Raw genomic sequence first — 25,988 nt, 5'->3', positions numbered from 1 at the left:
CGCAAATCGCGGGAGGGGGGCGCTCACCTGGTGGCTGTGGAGTAGCAGTGCTGGGCAACATGGGAAGGCAGTGGGTGTCTGGCACTGTCTGTGGGCTCACTGGGCTGGTTCTCTGTCACATACCTCCCAACATGACCCTCTTCAGGAGGGACACAATGCTCTGTTTCTAGACTTCCCCTTAATGTATGATTGCCATCACCTGTTTTAAACAGGTTAATTTCTCAGAAAGGTGTTCAGCACAGATGAAGGCAATCACACATTAAGAGGAAAGTCCAGGAACAGAGCGTTATAGACACAGACACCCACTTTGAGTGACAGATGTAGCCAAATATATAGGAGATTATGCCACAAACTGAAATGCCCATTACACATTGTGCTATACATCGTAATGCCCATGACACTTTATGCCACATACTCCTTAATGCTTGCTACATATTATGCACACACAGTTATGCCCTGACAGGGTTTTTTTTTGCTTATTGAAAGGGTTGTGTGTGTTACATTCTCTTTGCCGGGGGGGGGGTAATGTTAACATTGGTTAGTGCTGGGTGCTCTGAAGGACGCTAGAGGTGCAGGAGGACCTCTAGCATCTGTCTCCAACAAGGGGGAGACCATCTTTGGGGGGCACAGGTTCTCTCTCTGCATGCTGACAAAGACTCTGAACCCTCCTGGCACGTTGCTCGGCCCATGTGTCCCATATCCTGTTCCCAAGCAGGCACAGCAGATGAGTGAGGAGAGAAGGTTGGCCGCGCTCCTTCTGTCCTCTTCTGCTCCTAGACCTCACACACCACTGGAGCTGTCCTCGCAATGCCCCTGTTCACAGTACATTTGGTTGCCACACTGCAGGGAGAGGCACAGTGAAAACAAGCAGCAGTTAATAAATCCCTCAAATCTATGACTGTATGACTTCCTCTGTAGCTCACTGCCCCTTTACCACAATATGTATATTTATAAGGGATTATATCAGCTTGTTTTTCAAAGCTGGGAAATTGCTAGAAGTAATTCAGTCCCCAAAACACACACCTGCATCAACCTACTTGAATTGAGAATTACATTAGATAATACACAGGAATCAATTAACAACAACAGGAACAACAACACTGTTGCAGGATTGCTATAAATAACACTGTTCTAAGCTGGTAGCATTAGAAGCGTTTGTCCCTTCATATTACTGTACATACTTTAGCAATGCAAACTAAAATAAAACACATTATTTTAGCTCCTCTAATAATGACCAAAAATGTACTTAATAAAGGACATCACAAAATATAAAACTCCTTTGGCTTGCTAAGTATTAAAACAATATTCCCTGCAAATACATGATCAGTAAGAATTAGGAAACATTTAGGGGATATCTATTTTTGTGTATATGAATTAACTGAGCTTTTATGCATTCAAATTCTGAATCGCACAGTATAGAAGAAATAATATGTGTTGACTTTTTTGAATTTAAAAAAAATAAGGTTTAATTAAAACTAAATGCAGTTCGATTAAAGCGGAGATGGATGAGGACAAAGACTACTGCAATCAGCACCAAAGCTCTGGACAGCTCAGTTGACAATACTCTCTCTCCCTTTCTAATGTGTGCATTTCCAGTACTGTGAAGGCTGAGTACAGGATCTTGTACCTCTAATGTCTGCAGCATTATATACATCGCAGGCACACAGGACTGGAGTTTAATTAGACTATATGTAGCCCTGAATGGACAGGCAGCTTTCACACCAAAAGGATTGTTCTGTAAGAAAAGAAGGAATCTCTGTCTCTACAAGCAAAGCTGTGTTGCTCAAAGTCTGTGAAGAGCTGATCTGAAGCATTGTGGTGGATGCTGTCACAGTGACCACATCTTTCAGGCATCAAGTTTCAAGTGACAGATTTACCACCTATATTTTCTGAACTTATCTTAGAGAAGACACAATCACACAACACTGCTTCTGCTTACTATGTAAGTATGGCACCAACAGGTGTTTTTCTTTTCTATGTTGTTTCTATCTCGAAGGTTCAGTAGCTGTCTCCGGTTCTTCTACAATATAAACTTACTGTTGGAAGAGGTTGTTACAATTAATGATAAGAACAGATTATATACTAGTTGCTTAAATATAAAAATGTTGCAATAAAAATAAAGTATCTATCTATCTATCTATCTATCTATCTATCTATCTATCTATCTATCTATCTCTCTCTCTCTCTCTCTCTCTCTCTCTCTCTCTATCTCTCTCTCTCTCTCTCTCTCTCTCTCTCTCTATCTATCTATCTATCTATGATTGATTACAGATAGCTAAGTATTGAAGGTCTGTATAGAATGTGCACACCGGACATACTGTGTCTGTTTATCTGGAATTTGTAGCTTTTGATGTACGTACTGATCAAGGCTTGAATGAGTAATATTTAATGAGCTAGAGATACAGATGGAGGCGGCGTTGTCTTTGCAGGGGATGGCGGCAGAATCGCCAGCCGCCATCCCCCGCCAGCCGCCATATGCTCTGCGAAAGGGGACGCGCGCACACGAGATGCGCGCGCGTCCACTTCCGACGGCGATTTTCCCCGGGTTCCTGCTGGCTTGCCGGCGGTCACCCGGGGTCCCCACCACCTCCCCGCACCCCCCCCACCGCCTCCCCTAACCCTGTCCGTCTCCCTGAAGCGGAGATGGACAGGGTTCCCATCGCCTCGCCGCCAGGAAACTGAGACGCGCGTGCGCGTAAGACGCACGCGCGTCTCAGTCAGATGGATGCCGGGCTGCTGGCGGATCGCCAGCGGAGACAGTCTTGCGATTCGCCAGCAAGAGGGAGCCCAGCTCCATCTGTAGCAACAATTAAACAGAAAAGTATATTCAGTAAAGTAATTAAAAATACATGGAGTAAAAATGAATTTTCAAAACATACAACAACCGTTTCATTTGTGCAATTTTCAATGTATAAGAGATAATGTATTTTCATTAACTTAATAGATTTTACAGGTTGCTAAGCTAGCCTCATAAATTGATATAAATGGGCTAGAGTGCTTAGAGTGTTAATTTGTTTTAGGTTGTCTTGTTAATTGTTTGTACATCTAGATGATTAACTAGCCATGTCTTGAGAGAAAACAAATGAATGACCTGTAACACGTAATACAAAATGGAAATTCTTTTTTTTATTCGTTGAAATACACCAATCATAGCAAGCGATATATAATGCACCTTGAATCCATTCATAGGGCAGTGCAAGTATCAGGCTCTTAAAGTCTCTGGAAGTAGTGTAAGCATCTATAGCATTCATTATTCACACTCATTATTCATACACACACCGCATTTACTCTAAATAGCTAGAAATAATATTGTATTCCCGGGAGAGGCTGTATTCACTGAAAATTAAATAGTCACCTCGGAGATTCAAATGACATTCAGTGAGCACAGTGCATGCAACAAGCACATCAGTAAAATATAATTACAGTACTAGCCTTTGAAGTGCGTGCGATTCTCTTTGGCTTTTTATTTGGACATGGGATTTAGAAACAAGGATGCATCCGTTAAAATGTCAATAAAAAAGTGCTGGTATTAAACTTAGCAATATTAAATACCAAAAAACATCTCCAAAATGTTTTTCATTAGAGTGTGCCCATATACAGATACCACCAGCGCCCGGCGGTAGCCAGCCCCCGCCAGCACCCGGCTACCGCCAGGGGCAAGCTTACGAGACGCTCATGCGCCCCATGGCTACGGAGCCTGCCAGGGGTCCCCTCCGCCTTCCCCGCCGTCACTGCCGGTGCCCCTTGCCGCCCCGACCTCCCCCCCGAACTGGGCAGTGTCTCCCTGAAGCGAAGATGGGCAGGGAGACGCTGCCCAGCCGCCGTGATACTGGGATGTGCGTGAGACGCACGCGCTTCCCAGTCCCTATCGCCGGCGATCGACAGTAAAAGGGATCTGGCAGGTTCCGGGCAAAGATGTAGCCTGCTACATCTGTACTACACTAATACTGCTTCCAGATCACAATGACGGGTCAGACCTGGGATGTTGATCCCAGGTCCAACATGGCTACAACCTGGGTTCGGCACTTTCACACTAAACCCGGGACGCCCATTGTGCAGAGGGGCAACTTGGGTTTAACCCGTCGATCCAGGTTATAAGGTGTGCTTTCACACCGCACCTCAACCTTGCAGCAACCTGGCAATTACCCAGGTTTTTTGTGTAATCTGAAAGTAATTGGCTAGTACAGTACATCTGTGACTGATTGCTGCAATTCCCCATTCTGGCAGTGACTGATCAGAGAGATAAGCCAATATGTTGGATTTCCCCGATTTGCCAATTGCAGGAAAAAATGTTCGGGATTGGTCAGCAATGACATTGTACTGTTGAATCCCCCCCCCCCCCCCGATTTCCAGATGGATTCCCTATCATCGATGCCGCTGATCAGCAACTCGGATCTCCAGCAGAATGGTGAATTGGGGCTGTAGATGTGTATCCCACATTACTTTGCATTTACTCTTTCGCATGCAGGGTTAATACTGGTTGCTTTGGCATTTAGCTCACAAATGCTGGATCACTTTATTATTACACTGCAATCTAAATCTCTTTGCATATGTTATACAGTTGTGCTCAAACGTTTACATTTCCTAGCAGAATTTGTGATTTTCTGCCCATTTGTCAGAGAATATGAATGATCACACACAAAGTTTCTTTCACTCATGGTCAGTGGTTGGGTGAAGCCATTTATTGTCAAACAACTGTGTTTACTCTTTTTTTTAAATCATAATGACAACAGAAACTACCCAAATGACCCTGATCAAAAGTTTACATACCCTGGATATTTTGGCCTCATAACATGCACACAAGTTGACACAAACGGGTTCGAATGGCTACTGAAGGTAACCATCCTCACCTGTGATCTGTTTGCTTTGCTTACAAGGTCAGTGAGTTTCTGGTCTCCTGATAGACCCTGGCATCTTTCATCCAGTGCTGCACTGACGTGTCTCTGAGTCATGCGGAAAGCAAAAGAATTGTCAAAGGATCTGCGGGAAAAGGTAATTGAACTGTAATGTAATCTCTCTTGCCAACGAGCATGAAACCCCTATTACCACTGGTAATGAGCATAACACTCCTGTCATTGAGCATGAAGTGCCTGGTATTGAGCAAGAAACCCCTAGCAATGAGCATGTAGGTAAGTTGCATAATAAGTTGTATAATATGTAATGTGCATCATGGTTTGTGGCACAATGTGTAATGGGCATTAAGGGGCTCTAGCAGCACAGTCTGTCTAAGGCACGCTAGCTGGCACAGTGTGTTTGAGGGGCGCTAGCTGGCACAGTGTGTCTAAAGTGCTGTAGCTGGTGCAGTGTGTCTAAGGGGCACTACTTTTGGCATAATTTGAATTTGTACTATTATGTGGTTATGCCATCACTTTTTTTTTGTATCAGTTGAAATTCCACCCACAATAGCCACAGTGAGGGGCGCTAAAATCTATGTTTGCTTACCAAAAAAACCGAGGCTCGGGACGGCCCTGGACATGAGAATGTTGACATGGTCATACTGTAATTCACCAAATTGACATTTATTATGTTGACACTGATGAAACATGGACATGATTAGAATGTTGATTAAACATCGCTGGTGGTCTGTTGCTGATATTTTTGGTATGGTGGCTCAAGATGTAATCTGTTTCCCAATTCCAAAAACATTTTGCAGTTACTGTAGGTTAATTTAATGTGTTTTGCAAAACCACTTTTTTTCTTGATCTGATCCAAAATGACGTTTATTCGATATATCCTCCAACAACCAAATAGGATTAGGAGAATCATAAAATAAAGAAAATAGATTTTTTTTTATAATGACGTTACATTCTAATCTCCTGGTTGTATGAAGAGAGGAGGGGGCCCATGAACAGTCTATGTCGGGGTCCCTTCTTGTGTAGTTGGCGATGCAGAGTATACTGTCCATGTGCAAGTCTCTGGGAAAATGGCAGACTGTATAGACTTTACTGCACATGTGGCCAACGGCCTCTGCAACATTATCTCAGTGATTTGTGCTTCTCTGCTGCTGCCAATACAGGATTCTGGAGATTTAGAAATTGCAGAACATGGGTATGCGGTGTGGGCCTCCCTGGACCCAGGAGCTCATACTCAACACACCCTGCACCTATTCTAGATACACAGTACCTAACCCTACTTGACCATTTGACTATAGACTTTACGACAATTAGCAAATCACCGTATTATTATGGGAAACTATGGTTTTATTACAAAATGAATAACTCTAAATTACTTGGCCAAAAAAAAACCAGATAATTTTTCAATTATTTTTTGCACATTGTACCTTTATTAATACAGAAATGTTATCCTTGCAGTAGATAACCACATTTCAATGATTAATCTTAGGACAGAGGTACTGTACTTGTCCTGCTAGTCTGCAAATTGTCAAATCATATAGAACTATTACTGCAGCATAATGTAATTCAATATTAAAATTAGCAATAAGATTTTTGGGGGTACTTTTGTGGTTTCACGGCAGCAGTTACACCGTCAGCGTAGCGTCCTTCAGAATCAGTGTAGTGTTCCCACGGCCAGCGTAGTTAGTGTAGTCAGTCAGAAGTAGCATAGTCAGTCAGAAGTAGCGTAGCGTAGTGTTCCTGCGGCCAGCGTAGTTAGTGTAGTCAGTCAGAAGTAGAGTAGTCAGTCAGAAGTAGCGTAGCGTAGTGTTCCTGCGGCCAGCATTGTTAGCGTAGTCAGTCAGAAGTAGCGTAGCGTAGTGTTCCTGCGGCCAGCGTAGTTAGTTTAGTCAGTCAGAAGTAGCGTAGTCAGTCAGAAGTAGCGTAGCGTAGTGTTCCTGCGGCCAGCGTAGTTAGTTTAGTCAGTCAGAAGTAGCGTAGTCAGTCAGAAGTAGCGTAGCGTAGTGTTCCTGCGGCCAGCATTGTTAGCGTAGTCAGTCAGAAGTAGCGTAGTGTTCCCGCAGCTGCTTAAGCCTCCCTGTCAGATCCAGCGTAGTCAGTCAGAAGTACTGATTGTACTGTAATGTGTTAAGTTACGTTACGTGAAGCTGCCACACAGCCGGGGATGGGGGGTGGAAGGGGACGTGCCACCGAGCAGCCGGGCAGCACTGAACCTAAGTTCAGACATCAGCTCAGCGGAGCTGCCTGGCTCTAACCAGCGGCAATGACGAGAATTTACTTGCAAGTCTGGGCACTTAAGGCATTACCCGGAAAATTGTCGGGATTACCACTGAAGGGGTAATAGGAGTCCCTGAGGTTGACTGGACAGAGACACTGGAGTCAATTCTCTACTGGCAGATGTTGGGTCAGGTTACCCAAACAAACACGTTGGTGCCCATTCAAAGGTGCCATTGGGAGATTCTCCAAGTAAGACACCAGAGCTTTCCTCAACTCAAGCAGAAACAACCAGGAAGACAGGGATCCAGATGCAGAAACAGAAGCAGAAAATTCCAGCTGAAAGCAAACACCCTGCCCGGCTTTACACGGGACGAACCAGACAGCCTCCGGCATGTTAAGGAACAGGGTCTGAGGTCTCTGGATTTTGTGACAGATGATAAGGGAAACCATACAAATGAGTCTAATAACAAATAGGATCACCAATTGCTGACATTTTAGGGTTGCACTCAGTAAAGCCAATGCAAGGATGTATGTGCTATTTAGCTGAAGGTAAATCTCAGTCTCTTGAATAGCATTTATGTACGATTTACAAATTTCAGTCCAATTCCATATGGAAGTATCATGCACTAATGCTGTGATTATAGATACAAATAGATTAAGTGCTGTTAATAATAAAATGTTTTTGCATAATGTCTACATATACTGTATATAGCCCATTTTTATAGATGCTTTTGTTACATAATCCCATATTATAACTATGTAAATGTGTGATACCAATAACTCTCTGTGGTACTTGTGTAATATATGGGCGCCCGATTTTTTAATCACATCGCATCGCATTGCATGCAATATAGTGGCATACAATTCATGCGATTTTTCATTGTTGTGCTCGCCACACTATATAAAATCAACTCCATGCGTAGTTGGATAGTGGGGGTATGAAATCACCCATGGGTGACTATACAATAAAAAATCTGGTCTTTACAATGAAAGTAGTGGCATGCAATGATAAAATCGGGCGCCCAGATAATACACAAGTACCCTCTCTGGATAATGAGAGATTTACTGAGGTATGTTTTTCCCATATCCCAGTGTTGAAACAATTATTTAGATTGCTAAAAGAAATACTGTAGTCCAATTATAGTCTAATAAGGGATCTACGGGTCAACATCTGGGGCCAAATGTAATAGGGTGTAAGAATCAGAAAGTGGGAGTTTGGGGGAGATTTTCCCTTTTTTTTTTAACCGGCAATCATTTACATGGTAAAATCCACCTGGTTATTCAGTGTAAATGATTGCTGCTTTAAAAAACAAATGGGAAAACTCTCCCCAAATCTCTCACTTTTTGGGTCTTACACCCTATTACATTTAGCCCCTGATCTCTTTTTTTCTCATAGTCTATGAAAAAAATTACCATTGATTTCATAGCCCCATAAATGTAAAAATATTTCCCATACAAAATGTATTTAAGTACCAGTGGCGAAACAATAGCACCACAGCCCCCGCGGTCGTGGGGAGGCGCAGTGTAAGTGCGGGCGCCGGGTGGCTGCGGTGCTATTGTAATGCCCCCGCAGCTTTACCTGTCAGCGCTGCGGTGGTCCCGGCTCCCGTCCTGGCTTCATTCTGAGCCTATGGAGACGGACCATCATAAAATGTCCGCCCCCATATAGCAGACAGTTCTCTGAAACTGTCTGCTGTATGGGGGCGGACATTTTGTGATGGTCCGTTCTTCATATCAGAATGAAGCCAGGACGGGAGCCGGGACCACCGCAGCACTGACAGGCATCCCAGCTCCCACCCGCTGCCCGCATCGCTGACAGGCGGACTCCGTCCTGGTATGTAAGTATATTTGTGGCTGGCTGGCAGGCAGGCTGGCGGGTGGGTGGGATGGGGGGCACCAGAACCCTTTGGCGGGGGGGGGGGGGGGGGGGGCGCAATATATGAAGTTACGCCAATGTTAAGTACAAATTGTAATGTAAAATACGAATTATTCGGTCTCAAAAAAAAAATTACATTTAATAAACTTCAGTTAAATGTACGATGATCGTCTTTTCAGTAGTAGTCCAAATGCAAATGTTTGTTACCCAATGTGAATAGAATTGATATGATCTTGCTATACAGTGATTGAGGAGGGAAGCAGCTAGATAGTGCTCCTGTTAGTCATCATTGTCATTATATATGAAGCAACTGTGGCCTTCCATCACCTGCAAAGGGTAGCCAGTACTAATTGGACTTCCCCTGTGATATAACAATAGAAATGGCATGCCCTGTGTCACAACTTTCTAGGATATCTTATGACATACAGTATGGGAGATTTAGAGTTTGCGGCTTTTATTCACTTTAAAGAATTTATCTCCTGTGAATATCCAGAGGAAAATAGGAGTAAAAGAAAACTTGTAAAGAATATCTGTATTCTCTCTAGCTGTTCTAAAGGATCATCTCATTCATTTACAGTCTGAGGGAGGTTCCTCATGGGGAGATCCTTTTGTTACTCTTCTATGGAGAATTATTAGTCTTGGCACAACCAAATCATTTACCTTCAGTGTTCCTCAATTATATCCTGAGAAAATTAATAGGTACCGCCACCATTTATTGGCAAGGAAGCCCAGGTCCCCCTTTGGGTAACAGATCTGCCCCATTTCTACTACTTGTTCCCAAATAGGCCAGTGAGAAGTAATCATTTCTTTCCAAAATTCTGCAACATTAGAAAATCAAAAGTTCTAAGAATGTAAACATGAGATAAAAAGAACAAACCAACACTGGCAGCAATGAGAAAAGTGACAGAAAAATGTCTGCCGCACCATCTTTCCGGAGATCCGCGCATGTGCTGATTGCTCTAGAGCTCAGACGCTACTGCACAATGCGCTGCTCCCGACAGAGAGGAGGGAGCCTGGCCAGAGGTGGCTGCACATGTGCTGATCGCTCTAGTGCTCAGACCCTACTGTGCACTGCGATGCTCCCGACAGAGAGGAGGGAGCCTGGCCAGAGGTGGCTGCACATGTGCTGATTGATCTAGTGCTCAGACGCTACTGCACACTGTGCTGCTGCCGGTAGAGAGGAGGGAGCCTGGCCAGAGGAGGCTGCACATGTGCTGATTGCTCTAGTGCTCAGACCCTACTGTGCACTGCGATGCTCCCGACAGAGAGGAGGGAGCCTGGCCAGAGGTGGCTGCACATGTGCTGATTGATCTAGTGCTCAGACGCTACTGCACACTGTGCTGCTGCCGGTAGAGAGGAGGGAGCCTGGCCAGAGGTGGCTGCACATGTGCTGATTGCTCTAGTGCTCAGACGCTACTGCACACTGCACTGCTGCCAGCAGAGAGGAGGGAGCCTGGCCAGAGGAGTCTGCACATGTGCTGATTGATCTAGTGCTCAGACGCTACTGCACACTGCACTGCTGCCGGCAGAGAGGAGGGAGCCTGGCCAGAGGAGGCTGCACATGTGCTGATCGCTCTAGTGCTCAGATGCTACTGCACACTGCACTGCTGCCAGCAGAGAGGAGGGAGCCTGGCCAGAGGAGGCTGCACATGTGCTGATTGCTCTAGTGCTCAGATGCTACTGCACACTGCGCTGCTCCCGGCAGAGAGGAGAAAGCCTGGCCAGAGGAGGCTGCACATGTGCTGATCGCTCTAGTGCTCAGACCCTACTGCACACTGTGCTGCTCCCGGCAAAGGGGGAGCCTGGCCAGAGGAGGCTGCACATGTGCTGATTGCTCTAGTGCTCAGACCCTACTGCACACTGCACTGCTCCTGGCAGAGAGGAGGGAGCCTGGCCAGAGGAGGCTGCACATGTGCTGATCGCTCTAGAGCTCAGACCCTACTGCACACTGCGCTGCTCCTGGCAGAAAGGAGGGAGCTTAGCCAGAGGTGGCTGCGCATGTGCTGATTGCTCTAGTGCTCAGTGGCGGAACTCCCGGAGGCAATGGAGTCATCTGCCGCCGGGCGCCAGCATTTACAGGGGGCACTGGCTCCATTGCCTCCCAGGAGTATTGCCTAATGTTATGCAGCAGCAGCGGGCCCCCCCGGTATCCTTATTACGGTATGTGCAGTGGCGCAGCGCCCTCCCTCACCACTGCTCCCTGTCACCTTATTTGCTACTCACTGCTCTGCGGAAGTCACCTGACATCCGTTTGCGGCATAAGCAAGTGAGAGCCGGTGACGAGGAGCCGGGAGTTGGCTTAGCTGCCAGATTCTCCCCTGCTACCGCCGGGTTCCTGTCCGCTGTCGGCTCACACCACCGGGCATCCACAGGTGGTGTGCCCGGATCTCCCCTACTGCCGCCAGGTGCCTGCTAGTTGTCGGCTCTCCCCCCTGCTGCTGGATCCCTGCCGGGCGTCCACATGTGGTGCGCCCGGCTTTCCCCTGCTACCACCGGGTCCCTGCATACTGTCGGCTCTTCCCCCCTGCTGCCAGATCCTTGCTGGGCGTCCACATGTGGTGCGCCCAGCTCTCCCCTGCTACCCCCGGTTCCCTGCCAGCTGTCGTCTCTCCCCTGTGATGCCGGATCCCTGATGAGGGGCCACATGTTTTGCAGCTGGCTCTTCCCTGCTGCAGTGGAATCCTTGCCGGACCTCTCCTCCCTTTCGCCGCTGAATCTCCACCACGCACCCATCAAGTAGGTTAGTGGAATGCAGCTTATAGTTTAATGTCCCTGACTCCCCTCAAAATATGGGGTTAAAACTTGATATGCATGCTATAGTGCATTGCTCTTATCTGTGCCCCTACCACCCAGTGGTTTAATGTTTATAATTTATTAATATACAGTAGTTGCTTGTGATTTTTAATGTTCAGAACCATCACTGGGACCCTACTGTCACTCTTCCTGTCTCTTTCACTGCTGTCACTCTCCCTATCTCTTTGTCCCTGCTGTAAATCCCTATGTCCCGCTGTCACTCTCTGTCCGTCCTTACTGTCACTATTCCTGTCCCTGCAGTCACTCCCTCTGTTTCTCCATATGTATATATATATTTTTTTGGGGGGGGGGGGGGGGCACCATCATTAATTTTGCCTCTGGGCGCCTGGGACGAACTTACGCCACTGCTAGTGCTCAGACCCTACTGCGCACTGCGCTGCTCGCAGCAGAGAGGAGGGAGCCTTGCCAGAGGAGGCTGCACATGTGCTTATTGCTCTAGTGCTCAGACCCTACTGCGCACTGCGCTGCTCCTGGCAGAAAGGAGGGAGCCTGGCCAGAGGAGGCTGCACATGTGCTGATCGCTCTAGTGCTCAGACCCTACTGCGCACTGCGCTGCTGCCGGCAGAGAGGAGGGAGCCTAGCCAGAGGAGGCTGCACAGGGGTCTCCTCTATTAAAATGTCCTTCGGCAAATGTATCAATCACCAGCAATTAGGCCTGAATATCTTTGTCAATTACTGTACCACTGCTTATCAGGACCTGAAGAGAAATGTTATAACAGCCATCTATTAATGTTGCATAGCTGGGTATGACTTTCAGAAAACCACTGTCCCAACAAAGAGACGCTAATGATTGTTGTATCAGTATTTTGCATTTGTGAAGTCTTCTCATGTGCACAGTAATGCTGCCCATAACTATCGCATGCAATCCTTCGATTTCGACCACATCCTTTTGATAAATCTAATTATTGTATTCACATTTTGTGTACCATTCAACGCAATGGGGGGTCACACCGCTTGAATCTCGCACCTCATGATGTATTGTTCTGCGCATAATATTTATTGAATTGTATGCGATCGAATGCTGTTTTCTGCACATTCGATTTTTCTAACTGTGACTTTTGGTTCCTGAAGATTTAACCTCGCTTCCTGGCCATTCCTCTTCCACCCACTATGCCCACATCTGTACGATAATCTGGTGTGTTTTTTACACAAAAGTAGCAGCAGACAAACAACAGATAGATCTCTAAAGATCCCTCTCCTTATCTGTGCATTCTGCCTGAAGATGGCATAGCGGTCAAGCTAAAATAAATATTGTGCTTCAAACATCTAAAAACATGGGGTCTGATTCAGACCTGTTCACAGCCTAGCGAACAGGTGAACACTGATCATTGCCTGCCCACCCTCTGCTACCGTGCAAGAAAAAGTGTACGCGAACACATACCCTTGCATATGGTTGAATGGAGGAGAAATCATTGGATGGTCGCTGGTCGCTCCATATCCTAAAAGGAATATCTCATTCACCTGCTGATCATATTTCCCATACCTCTAATCGAAAATTTAGGTCAGATTCACAAATATTCAATTGTTAGATAAATTCACAAAATTTAAGCTGGCCAAAATTTAAGCTGGATCTACAGATCGATTGTCAGATTGGGCTGGTTGGAACAAAAACCTGGTGTTATCTGAATGACAGTTTGGAAGTTTTCCAGCATTTCCAAGCAAATGGTCAACTGTCATTTGCTCTCATCCATTACCAGGTTTTTTTCCTTCCACCCAGGTAGGACAATCGATCTGTAGATGTATGGCCAGCTTTACACCATCTTCAGACTTTTATCCATTCTTCAGATGGGAGCATGATCTTTGCAAATGCCCCCTCCATTCTCCTGTTTGCTGTGTCAGGCAGGGGAAACTAAGGAGTGCGAATTCTGCAGATCCCTCTCTTATTCTTTTTGGCTATGCCAGGTAGGGAGGATGAGGAGAGGGATCATTGCAGATCCTACCCCCATTCTCTTTGTCTGCCCAACCACCTCCTCCTCCCCAACACCCTATCTCCTGGCCAGGTCAAGAGACCCCCAGCTATCACCCCATTCCATCTACTCTCCACAATAATGAATGGTTAGCACCAAGTTCTGTTCCTAATAGCACAGTGAGACCGAGGCCTGACAGCTTGAATGGCATAGCTGATAACGGGACCTGCACTGACTGAACTGATAATTGCCAGGCAGACAAAATGTGGACACCTATCCGCAACAGCCATTTATTTACTGCGACTGCTATTTTTCACAAGAGGTGTTCCAAATCATCTTAACTGATACTTCCTCTGATAGGTAATGTATGTCACAAAATATATATATAATCCACCGAAAATCCACAAGAGCATGACGGATCCTCCTGGCCGACCTATTATTTCGGCCAGGGGATCTGTCCTGCAACCTCTTGCACAGTATGTGGATCACCATTTACAGCCTTATGTGCTACTTACTCCAAGCTACCTGAGAGACACTGGTGATCTGTTGGACAGCCTCAAAACCCTCCCACCGATTCCAGCACATGCGATTTTAGCCACAATGGATGTAGCTTCGCTATATACCGTAATTCCACATGTCGAGGGGTTGGAGGTTGTGAGACAGACACTAAGTGATCCCAATTGCTCTGGCACACCCACTGAGTTCCTGGTTGAACTGACTTCACTGGTCCTGACCCAAAATAATTTTTTGTACAAAGATGAATTCTTTTTACAATCAACAGGCACGGTTTTGGGGTCTAATTTGGCCGCAGCCTATGCCAATTTGTACATGGCCAGATATGAACATGAACATATTTTTCCCAATTACGCATCTAAGATCTTTTACTACCGTCGTTATATAGACAATGTCTTTTTGATATGGTTAGGTACCGATGGGGACCTGAAGGACATGCTTTTTTCTTTAAACAGCCTAGAGACACCCATTCGCTTCACTTTTTCTTTTAGTTGTGTTGAAATTAATTTTTTGGATGTAACCCTATTCCGTGAAGCACATGGTTTAGGTTCAAGATTTTATCGCAAGGATACCGACAGGAACTCTTTGTTACATGCAACAAGCTTTAACCCGCCCCATCTAAAGGAGAATCTCCCTGTTTCCCAGTTTTTACGTGTTCTGAGGAACAATTCCTCCCTCAGCACCACTGAAGATCAACTCAAGGAAATGCACTCTAGGTTTGTCGAATGGGGGTACCCAGAGATGACACTCTCTCGGTGCCTGTTGAAAGCCAAACAAAGATTCTACAACAGCACTCCACTGCCAGCAGCTGACGCACGTCCCAGGCTAATCTATGCCAATACATTTGATACCAGGGCACATCACAGAAAAAATAAATTGGCTAAACATTGGCCTATTATTTCTACAGATTAAGCCTTCTCCGGTATAAGCCCAGTGCCACCAATGTGTGCGTACCGGCGTGGAAGAAATCTTAAGGACCTACTAATGCGGCCGCTAGTACAGCCTAGTAACAAATCAGACACCTGGCTAACATCATTATCCAAGAAAGGGTGTTACAAGTGTAGTGACTGCACTACATGCAGATCACTCAGCATCGGTCCCACCTTCACCCACCCACACAGTGGACGAAAGATTAGCATCAGATATCGCTTACATTGCCGCATGGACCATGTAATATACATTCTCATCTGTCCATGCGGACTTTATTATGTTGGTCTAACGAAGAGAGACTTTTGCGAGAGAATGGCGAATCATCGCACTTCGATTCGAGCAGCCCTAGAGTTCAAATTTTCTGACAAACCAGTTGCTAAACATTTCGCTAACATGGGACACAGTGTGGCAAGTCTTCGTTGTATGATCATCGATTTTTTTCCTAAACCCACCAGGGGAGGTGATCGATATTTGATGCTCAAGAAGAGAGAAGCTCGTTGGATTTTCAACCTAGATACGATATCCCCTCGAGGACTCAACGAATATAATCCACTCTCAATTTTTTTGAGATAACCTAAGTAACCTTGTGGTCTTCCAAGATCTGTGTGTGTTTTTTTTAAGTTTTATGATAAATTTTTGCCTTGTTTCCTTTTAGATTTTTTTGATTTTTGAAGCTAGAGTGGGTGTCTCTGGGCTGTTCTTTCTTTTTTTTCTTTTTTTCTTGTTTTGTATTTATGAAATTGTCATTGAGATGTTATGTATGGTTTAATGATCATTTTTGTCATCATTGGCACAATACCGATGGTATAAACATCGTTTTGTTCCCTACTACCGATGTTGACAGGGACTTGGATCCCCTGTACACCGCAGGGACGTGCAGTCAGGGGAGGCAGGGGAGGCAGAGCCTCCCCTGTCATTAATGTTTAATATAATAATACAATACAAAGAAAATACTTATGACACATATTATGTGTCATAAGTATATGCTTTGTATTATTACAATCATTTTTACTGTTTAAAAAAAAAAAAATATTAGCTTAGGAGGCACCAAGAGCGGTGCCTCCCGCTGTACATATTAAAGTAACAAACACAGGGGCGGGCAGTGGGCAGGGCTGAGAACCGAGCTCAGTTAAAAGCTCGTTTAAAAAAGATGCATAGGCGGCACCTATAGCAGTGCCTCGGTGACAGGGACGTGCATTCTGCCTATATGAAAGCACACCCCTGTCACTGAGGCAGAAGTGATTGGACACAGTGGCGCTGTCTCAGTGACAGGGGCAGCTTTCATAAAGGCAGAAAGCGCGTCCCTGAACCATGGCCAGTGGCGGGCTGGGCCGGGGGGGGGGCAGGGTAGCATATGCCTCCTGGGCCACTAAGATTTCAGTGTCCTTGGGCTGGTGGTATGTGTCTAGCGGCCGGAAAACATACAGAGGATGTTACCCTGCCGCTCAGGTTGTATTACATGGAAAATCTGCGCCACTGATCAGGCAGATCGGCGGTGTCATTATTCTTATTGGAACCCTGTGCTGCCGTGCATAGCCCCTTAGTTCTGTCCGTAAGGGGGTGGCGGAAGTTTATCAGTTGTGGGCTAGCCATGCTATAGCAGGGATGCAGGGACATCGATACAAGCTTCTGCTACCGCTCCAGCTCCTGGGTAGAGGGCTTGTCAGAGCCTGAGTGTGAGATTTGACAGCCTCCCGGATCATGTCAGAAGGTCTTATGTCCCTGTAAAGAGCGGAGCCAGAATCCCATTCCTTGATGACATCGGCAGCCTCCTCCTCATAGCCGTCCTATGTCCACTGTCCAGATGACCGACGTTGGCAAAGAGGTAGCATCAACATTTTATATACAAAGCTATATACCGGTAATTAAACACATTAAATATATAATGTAATGTCCAGCACTTAGAGTGTAACAACTGTTAAAAATTGTTACAATGCCTTTCTTCCAAACTGTAACATACTGTATATAGGCAATGATGTGAGTGTCCTGGAGTCCCATCCATGTACAGTATGTGGTCAGAAGCATTGACTGACCATCTGCGCTGTGCCTAAAGGTGTGCACACACACCAATATCAGCTGCGACAGGGACGCAGTGCATACATATTTGCCAATGCTGACGAGCAATGGTTGTGGAGGGAGTGGGGGCCATGCAGCATGGCCCTCTTTAACGATCCACTCCTTCATCTGTGCAGACGACAGAGGGGTCATTACCAACCCACAGGTGCGCACATCTGCCTTCGTGTACAGCATACACACTGGGTGATAATACTCATTTTATCACCCAGTGTGTATGCTGCACACAAAGCCAGATGTGCTAATGGCTAAAATGAGCAATATTGGTCATTTTATTGGTCAGTATGTACAGCGCTTTATACTTTCTCTAGAAGTGCTGAAATGCTGCTCTTTACCTATTGGATACATACTTGCATGAGCTGTGCACTGCTTTTGTTCCTGGAGATCAGAGTGCCTGTTTATTGGATTATCCTGTATATAACATTAAGCAGATATGAATTCAATAGGTAAAAAGTGGCACTGCAGCAGACTTAAGGCTAGGGCAATTCACCTGCTATTTGGGCATCCTTGCAATGTGCTATGGCAGCTGCCTGGTGGTCTGTGCAATGCGCCATATATATTAGTATATACAGTACCCTACAGTATATATGGATGTATACCATACGTAACAGCACCCCATCTATAAATACTGTAAGTGCAGCACCAGCTGCTGTTTAATCGTTGCTGCATACGAGGGCGGAAGGCAGAACGGCGGCGGTGGTGTTAGGCCACTTGCTTGTGTTGCCCCCCAGGCTGAAAGTTGCCAGCCAGCCCCTGACCATGGCTCCTATAGGTGAGGTGCCGCTTATAGCAGTGTTTTTAAAGGTGGACGAGCCGTGCAACCGCTGCACAGCTCGTCTGCTGCCTTCTATTGCCGGGTGTGGGGGGGCGGAACTGGGCTGAGCCGAGCTGCCAGCTCCCGCTGTTATCTGGCACCGGCACCCGCTCTGCTCCCCATTACCGTCCGTCCGGGGACTCACTGCCCGGCGCTCGGTCCTGTGCCTGGGTGCCTGTCCCAGGACGGGACGCTGCCGTCACAGCTGCTGTGCAGTCTGCTGCCTTGTATTGCCGGGTGTGGGGGGCGGAGCTGGGCTGAGCCGAGCTGCCAGCTCCCGCTGTTATCTGGCCACCAGCCAGCACCGGCACCCGCTCTGCTCTCCATTACTGTCCGTCCAGGGACTCACTGCCCGGCGCTCGGTCCTGTGCCTGGGTGCCTGTCCCAGGACGGGACGCTGCCGTCTCAGCTGCCGTGCAGTCTGCTGCCTGCCTGGGTATCCATAAGCGGTTCCTGGGCTGCCGCTAAACGGTAATTTGTGTTTGCGTATGAAGGGTGGGGGCTGTGTTTTTTTTCTAAAGTGGCATACTGTAGGTTTATTTGTGTTAGGAGGGTGGGGGCTGTGTTTTTTTTTTTTTAAGTGGCATACTGTAGGTTTATTTGTGTTTGTGTTATGAGACAGACATGTGTGTTTGTGTGGTGACAGAGGTGTGTATCTGTATGTATTTGTGTAAAGTGACAGGTGTGTGTTTGTGTTAAGTGACAGAGGTGTGCACTGTTTCTGTGTGTTTTTTAAATTAAGTATATTGGCCCAATGTACTGGCCTCTGAGTTTATTGGCTGTGCGGGGTGCTGGCTGAACTCCGAGGTTCTATTAAAAAGGCAGACATTTACAAGGCAAATCCATGCATTGATTGACCTTTTAAATAAAACCTCAGAGTTCGGCCATCACCCCGCACAGCCACTGAACTCAGACGCTAGTACTTTATTTAAAAATATACTTATTTTACACAAACACACAGAAACCATACACACCGCTGTCACTTTACACAAACACACACCTCTGTCACAACACAAACACACACAAGTCTCAGTGGGGTGTAGACAGACAACTGAAGCAAAATGGTACTGCGCAAAAACAATGAAATGGGCTGCTGGTTATAAAGTCCGGTCTCCAGGAACCGCCTTCCCAGATGACGGTCGATGTAGAACAATAGAGGTGAGTACCACGAGGGTACAGATGGAAACAGACTTCACTACCAGCGCTCTCTAGATTGTATCTACCACACCTCCCTTAGGATGAAGTGGCGATCCTCTTCTCCGAATTAGAATATACCAGAGAATGGTGATCAAAGGATCCTGTATCGCACTCCAATTCTCACCCGTCCAATCCCATAGGCGATGTATCACATAGGAGGAAGGGAGAAGTATATAGTGCAATACCACTTATTTTATTTAAGCACATCAAACATACAAATCAATGATATAAAACAAAATCCAGGAGTAAAGGAGAAGCAGTGGAGTTTTTACCAGAGATGGTGGAGAACCTGGCAAAAAGTTCTCTTAATGGGCATAAGCAGGTGACAGATGTAAACCCGGGTGGTCACTGCGTCAGTCCAGGCAAGAGATGACTCCTTCTCCAAAACAACCAGTCCAGAAAGTGCAGCTGCTCCGACGCGTTTCGGACACCAATGTGTCCTTTTTCAAGGAGTGTAGCTGCATCCATAATTCCACCCTTTTTATAGTGGAAACAGTTCCCAAATGTCCAATCAGCGGAAGCTGCCATTCCTCCTTGTGCAGACTTCCGGTAACGGCCGGCGACTTCCGGTCGCGGCCACGTGTATGTACACACGCGCCCCACTTCCGGAATCGGACAGTAACTTCCGGTTTCCAGTTAGGCGTTAGTATGCCCCACTTCCGGTCGCGGCTCCGTGTACATCCACGTATGCCCCACTTCCGGAATCGGGCAGTGACTTCCGCTATTCAGTATGACACGGGTATGCCCCACTTCCGGAAACGAGTGTGTCAGACCATATCGACCAATTGGCAGATCCCACGTATATCATCAAGAGTTTGTTTACATCTCCATGGTAACTCTGACAACGGGTTGTGTGTGATGCTTCCATACTATATATGGTTCATTTCACTTCAAGCATCAGGCGGGTCAGTCCATTTATGTTCACAATAGGATCATGGCCCTTATGTATATCACTACAACGGTGGAAATGATATAAATTAGAATAAAATAAACACACAATGTATATAAAGTCCTTTTCAACATGTGGACACAATAAATATATATAAGATCAGTTAAAAGTTGGATCAATTAAAAATTGGATAAAAGAATGGTAAATAGATAATAAGGGGATACAAATTAAGATCACATTTTTATAAAAACCATTTGACTTCAAAATCTGCGTTCAGACCTTTGGGTTTAAGAGTGTCAAATTTATATATTTGTCTCATCTCCTCTCTAGCAAGACACGTCCCTATGTTTTTGTTTCTGGGGCCAGTCTGGGCAATTTTTATACCAAAAAATCTCAGGATACCGGTGGTGGAGGATTTGTGTACGATTTTAAAATGCTGGGAGAGGGAATGAGTTTCTAGCCCTTTTTTGATATTGTTGAGGTGTTCACTAAGTCTGATTTTAAAAGGGCGGGAAGTGCGTCCAATATAAAATTTGTGGCAAGAACACTCAATTCCATACACTATATTCCTAGTGTTACACGTGATAAAATCATTTAAAGTGCATTTGATTCCGTTAATGGTTACATCAGAGATTTTGCTGGTGCCATTGCTATTGACCTCTCTACATGCTTTGCACATACCACACCTGTGGAAGCCCTTGGTAAGTATTCTCCCTGGACGTTTCACCATAGGGAGGGAACTACTGACCACTTTATTTTTTATGCTTGGAGCACGTCTGTAAATAAAACTGGGACGAGGAGGTAGATATTCGCCCAAAATGGGGTCATGTTTTAAAATGTCCCAATTTTTTCTAAAAGAGTGTTCAACGATTTTGTATTGAGCGTTATAGCCGGTGATGAAGGACATTTTGAAGTCTTTTTTTTGTTGAGTATCTTCATGGGCCTTGGTCCCTAATAATTCGTCCCTCTCTATTGACTCAACCTCCGAGACTATTGAGTTGATTTTGGAGGGGTTATACCCACTTGAAATAAATTTTCCTGCCATTGCATCGGCCTGTTCTTTAAACGTTTCCTTTTTTGTACAGTTTCGTCTCAGACGCTTGAGTTGTCCCCCCGGGATGGCATCAAGCCAGTTTTGGTGGTGACAACTGGACTTGTGGATGTAGGAATGGGTATCTGTGGGTTTTGAGAATGTTTTGGTATCCCATTTGTCTTCCCCTTTCTCAATAGTTATGTCGAGAAAGTCCACCGATGTCTGGCTTTTATTAAAGGTCAGTTCAATATTGCACTCGTTATTATTTAAAAACGTACAAAAATTATTAAGAACCTCCTCAGTGCCCCTCCAGAAAAATAAAATGTCGTCAATATAACGTACCCATGACACCAGGTTCGCCCCGAGCCCCGACCAACACCAAACATGGGTCTGCTCCCACTTACCCATGAAGATGTTGGCATAGCTGGGGGCGAACCTGGTGCCCATGGCGGTACCCACCTTTTGAATGTAAAAGCTTGATTCAAAAGTAAAATAGTTATTCTGAAGAATAAAATCCACCCCTTCAGTTAAAAATTCTTGCAAGTCAGTTTCCAAAGTGCTGTTTCTGAGATAGTCTTTTACTGACTGTATACCAATGCGATGATCAATGATAGTGTACAGGGATTTTACATCCGCTGTAACGATCCACATCTCTTCTTCATATGGAATTGTAGTTAAAATGTTAAGAAGATCTTTAGTGTCTTTTAGATGGGATCGATTAGTTAAAACAAGGGGCTGGAGATAAAAGTCAATAAATTCCGATAAGTTCGACGTAATGGAGTTTGTCCCCGAGACAATTGGTCTCCCCGGGGGATGTGTGAGACTTTTGTGAATCTTGGGGAGAAGGTATATTACCGGAATGGTGGGTTCTTCATTTAATAAAAACTTGACCTCGGTTTCCTTTAAAATACCTTTTTCCTTATATTTGGTAAGTAAAATAGAGAGGTCTTTATGTATCCTCTCTGTGGGGTCCATGCGGATTTTTTGATAGGTATTAGTATCCCCTATTTGGTTTAAAACTTCTTTTATGTACCATTCTCTTTCTAAAATGACGATTCCCCCCCCCTTATCCGCTGGTTTAATAACGATCTCATTATTGTCCTTCAGCGCCTTCAATGCATTCCGTTCCTTCAAAGTTAAATTATATTTGCCCCCTTGGACATTAATTTTCCTGATATCCTCCTGGACCAATTGGGAGAAGGTTTCAATATAATTCCCCTTAATATGAGCAGGATAGAAAATCGATTTGGGTTTAAATCTATCGATAACCATATCAGTAAGAGTCTCCTCTGGTCCTTTTTGTAGGAAAAACTTCTTTATACAAAGTTTGCGGACAAATTTGTGAATATCCACAAAGGTATCAAATTTGTTTATATTGGAGGTGGGGGCATATTTCAATCCCTTGTTGAGGACAGATAATTCACAGGGGGTTAGGACATATGAACTTAAATTAAAAATTTTAATTGGTCCTGTTTCCAGGCTATCTCCCACATTTTTTGATTTTGTCGTTCTAGTGTGTGCCTTTTTCTTGGTTTTTCTTTTGGTATTTTTGGGCTTTCTATTTCGTTTATGAATACCCGCCCTTTTTCCCCTTTTTGTGGGTCCTTTAGAATTGTCTATCGGTTTGTTCTTGTTTGATCTAAGGTTTCCCCTAAAAAATGCACCCTGTTGAGGTCCCTTCTTAGGGGCAGATATTTATTATGTGTGGGTAGAGGACTCTCACGGTTGTTACTAGAGTGATCTATCTCTTCACGAATCCTACGATTGGTTGATCGGGGTAATTCATGCTGGTATCTCTCTCTCTCTTCCGAAATTCTCTCATTTCTGTGGTCATTATCTCGGTGAGGTCTTCTATCCACTCTTTCTTCTCTTCTGTATCTCCTTTGTCTCTCCGTTGTAACAGTTCTCCAATTATCATTATTAGTTCTATGGTCTTGGGATCTGTCGTCCCTATATTGGTTCGGCCTGTATCGAGACTCTCTTTGGGGGCTTTTGTGCCGTCTGGGTGAGATTTCTCTCCGGTGGTATCTATCCTTTTTTAAGAATGGTTTTCTAGGGTTTTTAGGGGTATTACGGAGGGGAGGGGGGGATTTCTCTTCTTCTCCTGTTCCTCTGGACTCTCTCATGTCTCGTAGAAATTTTTTCACTTTTCTATCGATGAGGGTGTTCTCTATTTTACGTACATTCCCTAAGGTTCTTGTTTCTGCATCCTTAAATTCCTGATTATCAATAAAAGGTTGTACAAGATCTTTGAACTTGGTTATTTCTAACTCCAATCTTTTTAATTCTTTTTTTCGCTCAGAAATAATTAATTCTATCAATCTGAAAGAACATTCCTCAATGATTTTATCCCATTTGTCCCTAAATTCGTCACTTGCACTCTCAAAAGACGCCGTTTTATTTATTCTTAGGCCCTTTGGGATAATATGGTAGGAGAGGTACCTCTCCAAGGTCACTGTCTCCCACCATATTTTGGTTTCTTTTATGAGGGTCTGTTCTAGATTCCTCATGACAGTATCTAGGCTGACATCTAAAATGTCAATTCTTTCTTCATCTTTGAATATATTTTCTAAGAGGGTATTCCTACGGTCTCTATATGAGAACATGTTATGCAGCAAAACCACAGGAGCCCCAGTTGAAAACGGGAAGCAGAACAATTCACAGTGGGGTGTAGACAGACAACTGAAGCAAAATGGTACTGCGCAAAAACAATGAAATGGGCTGCTGGTTATAAAGTCCGGTCTCCAGGAACCGCCTTCCCAGATGACGGTCGATGTAGAACAATAGAGGTGAGTACCACGAGGGTACAGATGGAAACAGACTTCACTACCAGCGCTCTCTAGATTGTATCTACCACACCTCCCTTAGGATGAAGTGGCGATCCTCTTCTCCGAATTAGAATATACCAGAGAATGGTGATCAAAGGATCCTGTATCGCACTCCAATTCTCACCCGTCCAATCCCATAGGCGATGTATCACATAGGAGGAAGGGAGAAGTATATAGTGCAATACCACTTATTTTATTTAAGCACATCAAACATACAAATCAATGATATAAAACAAAATCCAGGAGTAAAGGAGAAGCAGTGGAGTTTTTACCAGAGATGGTGGAGAACCTGGCAAAAAGTTCTCTTAATGGGCATAAGCAGGTGACAGATGTAAACCCGGGTGGTCACTGCGTCAGTCCAGGCAAGAGATGACTCCTTCTCCAAAACAACCAGTCCAGAAAGTGCAGCTGCTCCGACGCGTTTCGGACACCAATGTGTCCTTTTTCAAGGAGTGTAGCTGCATCCATAATTCCACCCTTTTTATAGTGGAAACAGTTCCCAAATGTCCAATCAGCGGAAGCTGCCATTCCTCCTTGTGCAGACTTCCGGTAACGGCCGGCGACTTCCGGTCGCGGCCACGTGTATGTACACACGCGCCCCACTTCCGGAATCGGACAGTAACTTCCGGTTTCCAGTTAGGCGTTAGTATGCCCCACTTCCGGTCGCGGCTCCGTGTACATCCACGTATGCCCCACTTCCGGAATCGGGCAGTGACTTCCGCTATTCAGTATGACACGGGTATGCCCCACTTCCGGAAACGAGTGTGTCAGACCATATCGACCAATTGGCAGATCCCACGTATATCATCAAGAGTTTGTTTACATCTCCATGGTAACTCTGACAACGGGTTGTGTGTGATGCTTCCATACTATATATGGTTCATTTCACTTCAAGCATCAGGCCGGTCAGTCCATTTATGTTCACAATAGGATCATGGCCCTTATGTATATCACTACAACGGTGGAAATGATATAAATTAGAATAAAATAAACACACAATGTATATAAAGTCCTTTTCAACATGTGGACACAATAAATATATATAAGATCAGTTAAAAGTTGGATCAATTAAAAATTGGATAAAAGAATGGTAAATAGATAATAAGGGGATACAAATTAAGATCACATTTTTATAAAAACCATTTGACTTCAAAATCTGCGTTCAGACCTTTGGGTTTAAGAGTGTCAAATTTATATATTTGTCTCATCTCCTCTCTAGCAAGACACGTCCCTATGTTTTTGTTTCTGGGGCCAGTCTGGGCAATTTTTATACCAAAAAATCTCAGGATACCGGTGGTGGAGGATTTGTGTACGATTTTAAAATGCTGGGAGAGGGAATGAGTTTCTAGCCCTTTTTTGATATTGTTGAGGTGTTCACTAAGTCTGATTTTAAAAGGGCGGGAAGTGCGTCCAATATAAAATTTGTGGCAAGAACACTCAATTCCATACACTATATTCCTAGTGTTACACGTGATAAAATCATTTAAAGTGCATTTGATTCCGTTAATGGTTACATCAGAGATTTTGCTGGTGCCATTGCTATTGACCTCTCTACATGCTTTGCACATACCACACCTGTGGAAGCCCTTGGTAAGTATTCTCCCTGGACGTTTCACCATAGGGAGGGAACTACTGACCACTTTATTTTTTATGCTTGGAGCACGTCTGTAAATAAAACTGGGACGAGGAGGTAGATATTCGCCCAAAATGGGGTCATGTTTTAAAATGTCCCAATTTTTTCTAAAAGAGTGTTCAACGATTTTGTATTGAGCGTTATAGCCGGTGATGAAGGACATTTTGAAGTCTTTTTTTTGTTGAGTATCTTCATGGGCCTTGGTCCCTAATAATTCGTCCCTCTCTATTGACTCAACCTCCGAGACTATTGAGTTGATTTTGGAGGGGTTATACCCACTTGAAATAAATTTTCCTGCCATTGCATCGGCCTGTTCTTTAAACGTTTCCTTTTTTGTACAGTTTCGTCTCAGACGCTTGAGTTGTCCCCCCGGGATGGCATCAAGCCAGTTTTGGTGGTGACAACTGGACT

At 45.0% G+C, this 25,988-nt stretch overlaps 1 protein-coding gene across 1 annotated transcript in view; it reads left to right on the top strand.

Annotated features, from left to right (window-relative positions):
• Positions 1–1,555: 1,555 nt before the first annotated feature.
• Positions 1,556–25,988, top strand: part of LOC146049357 (prolactin-releasing peptide receptor-like) — a 67,229-nt gene continuing 42,796 nt past the window's right edge. Inside the window, exon 1 of the mRNA XM_083165853.1 lies at positions 1,556–1,942. The gene's annotated coding sequence lies outside the window, so the exon portion shown is untranslated. The remainder of the gene's footprint in view (positions 1,943–25,988) is intronic.

Source organism: Crinia signifera, chromosome 12 (assembly GCF_055691185.1).
Source record: "Crinia signifera chromosome 12, ASM5569118v1, whole genome shotgun sequence".
In the NCBI taxonomy this organism is placed as follows: domain Eukaryota; kingdom Metazoa; phylum Chordata; class Amphibia; order Anura; family Myobatrachidae; genus Crinia; species Crinia signifera.
The sequence above is the reverse complement of the archived record's forward strand: the minus strand, read 5'-3'. Positions and strand labels throughout refer to the sequence as shown.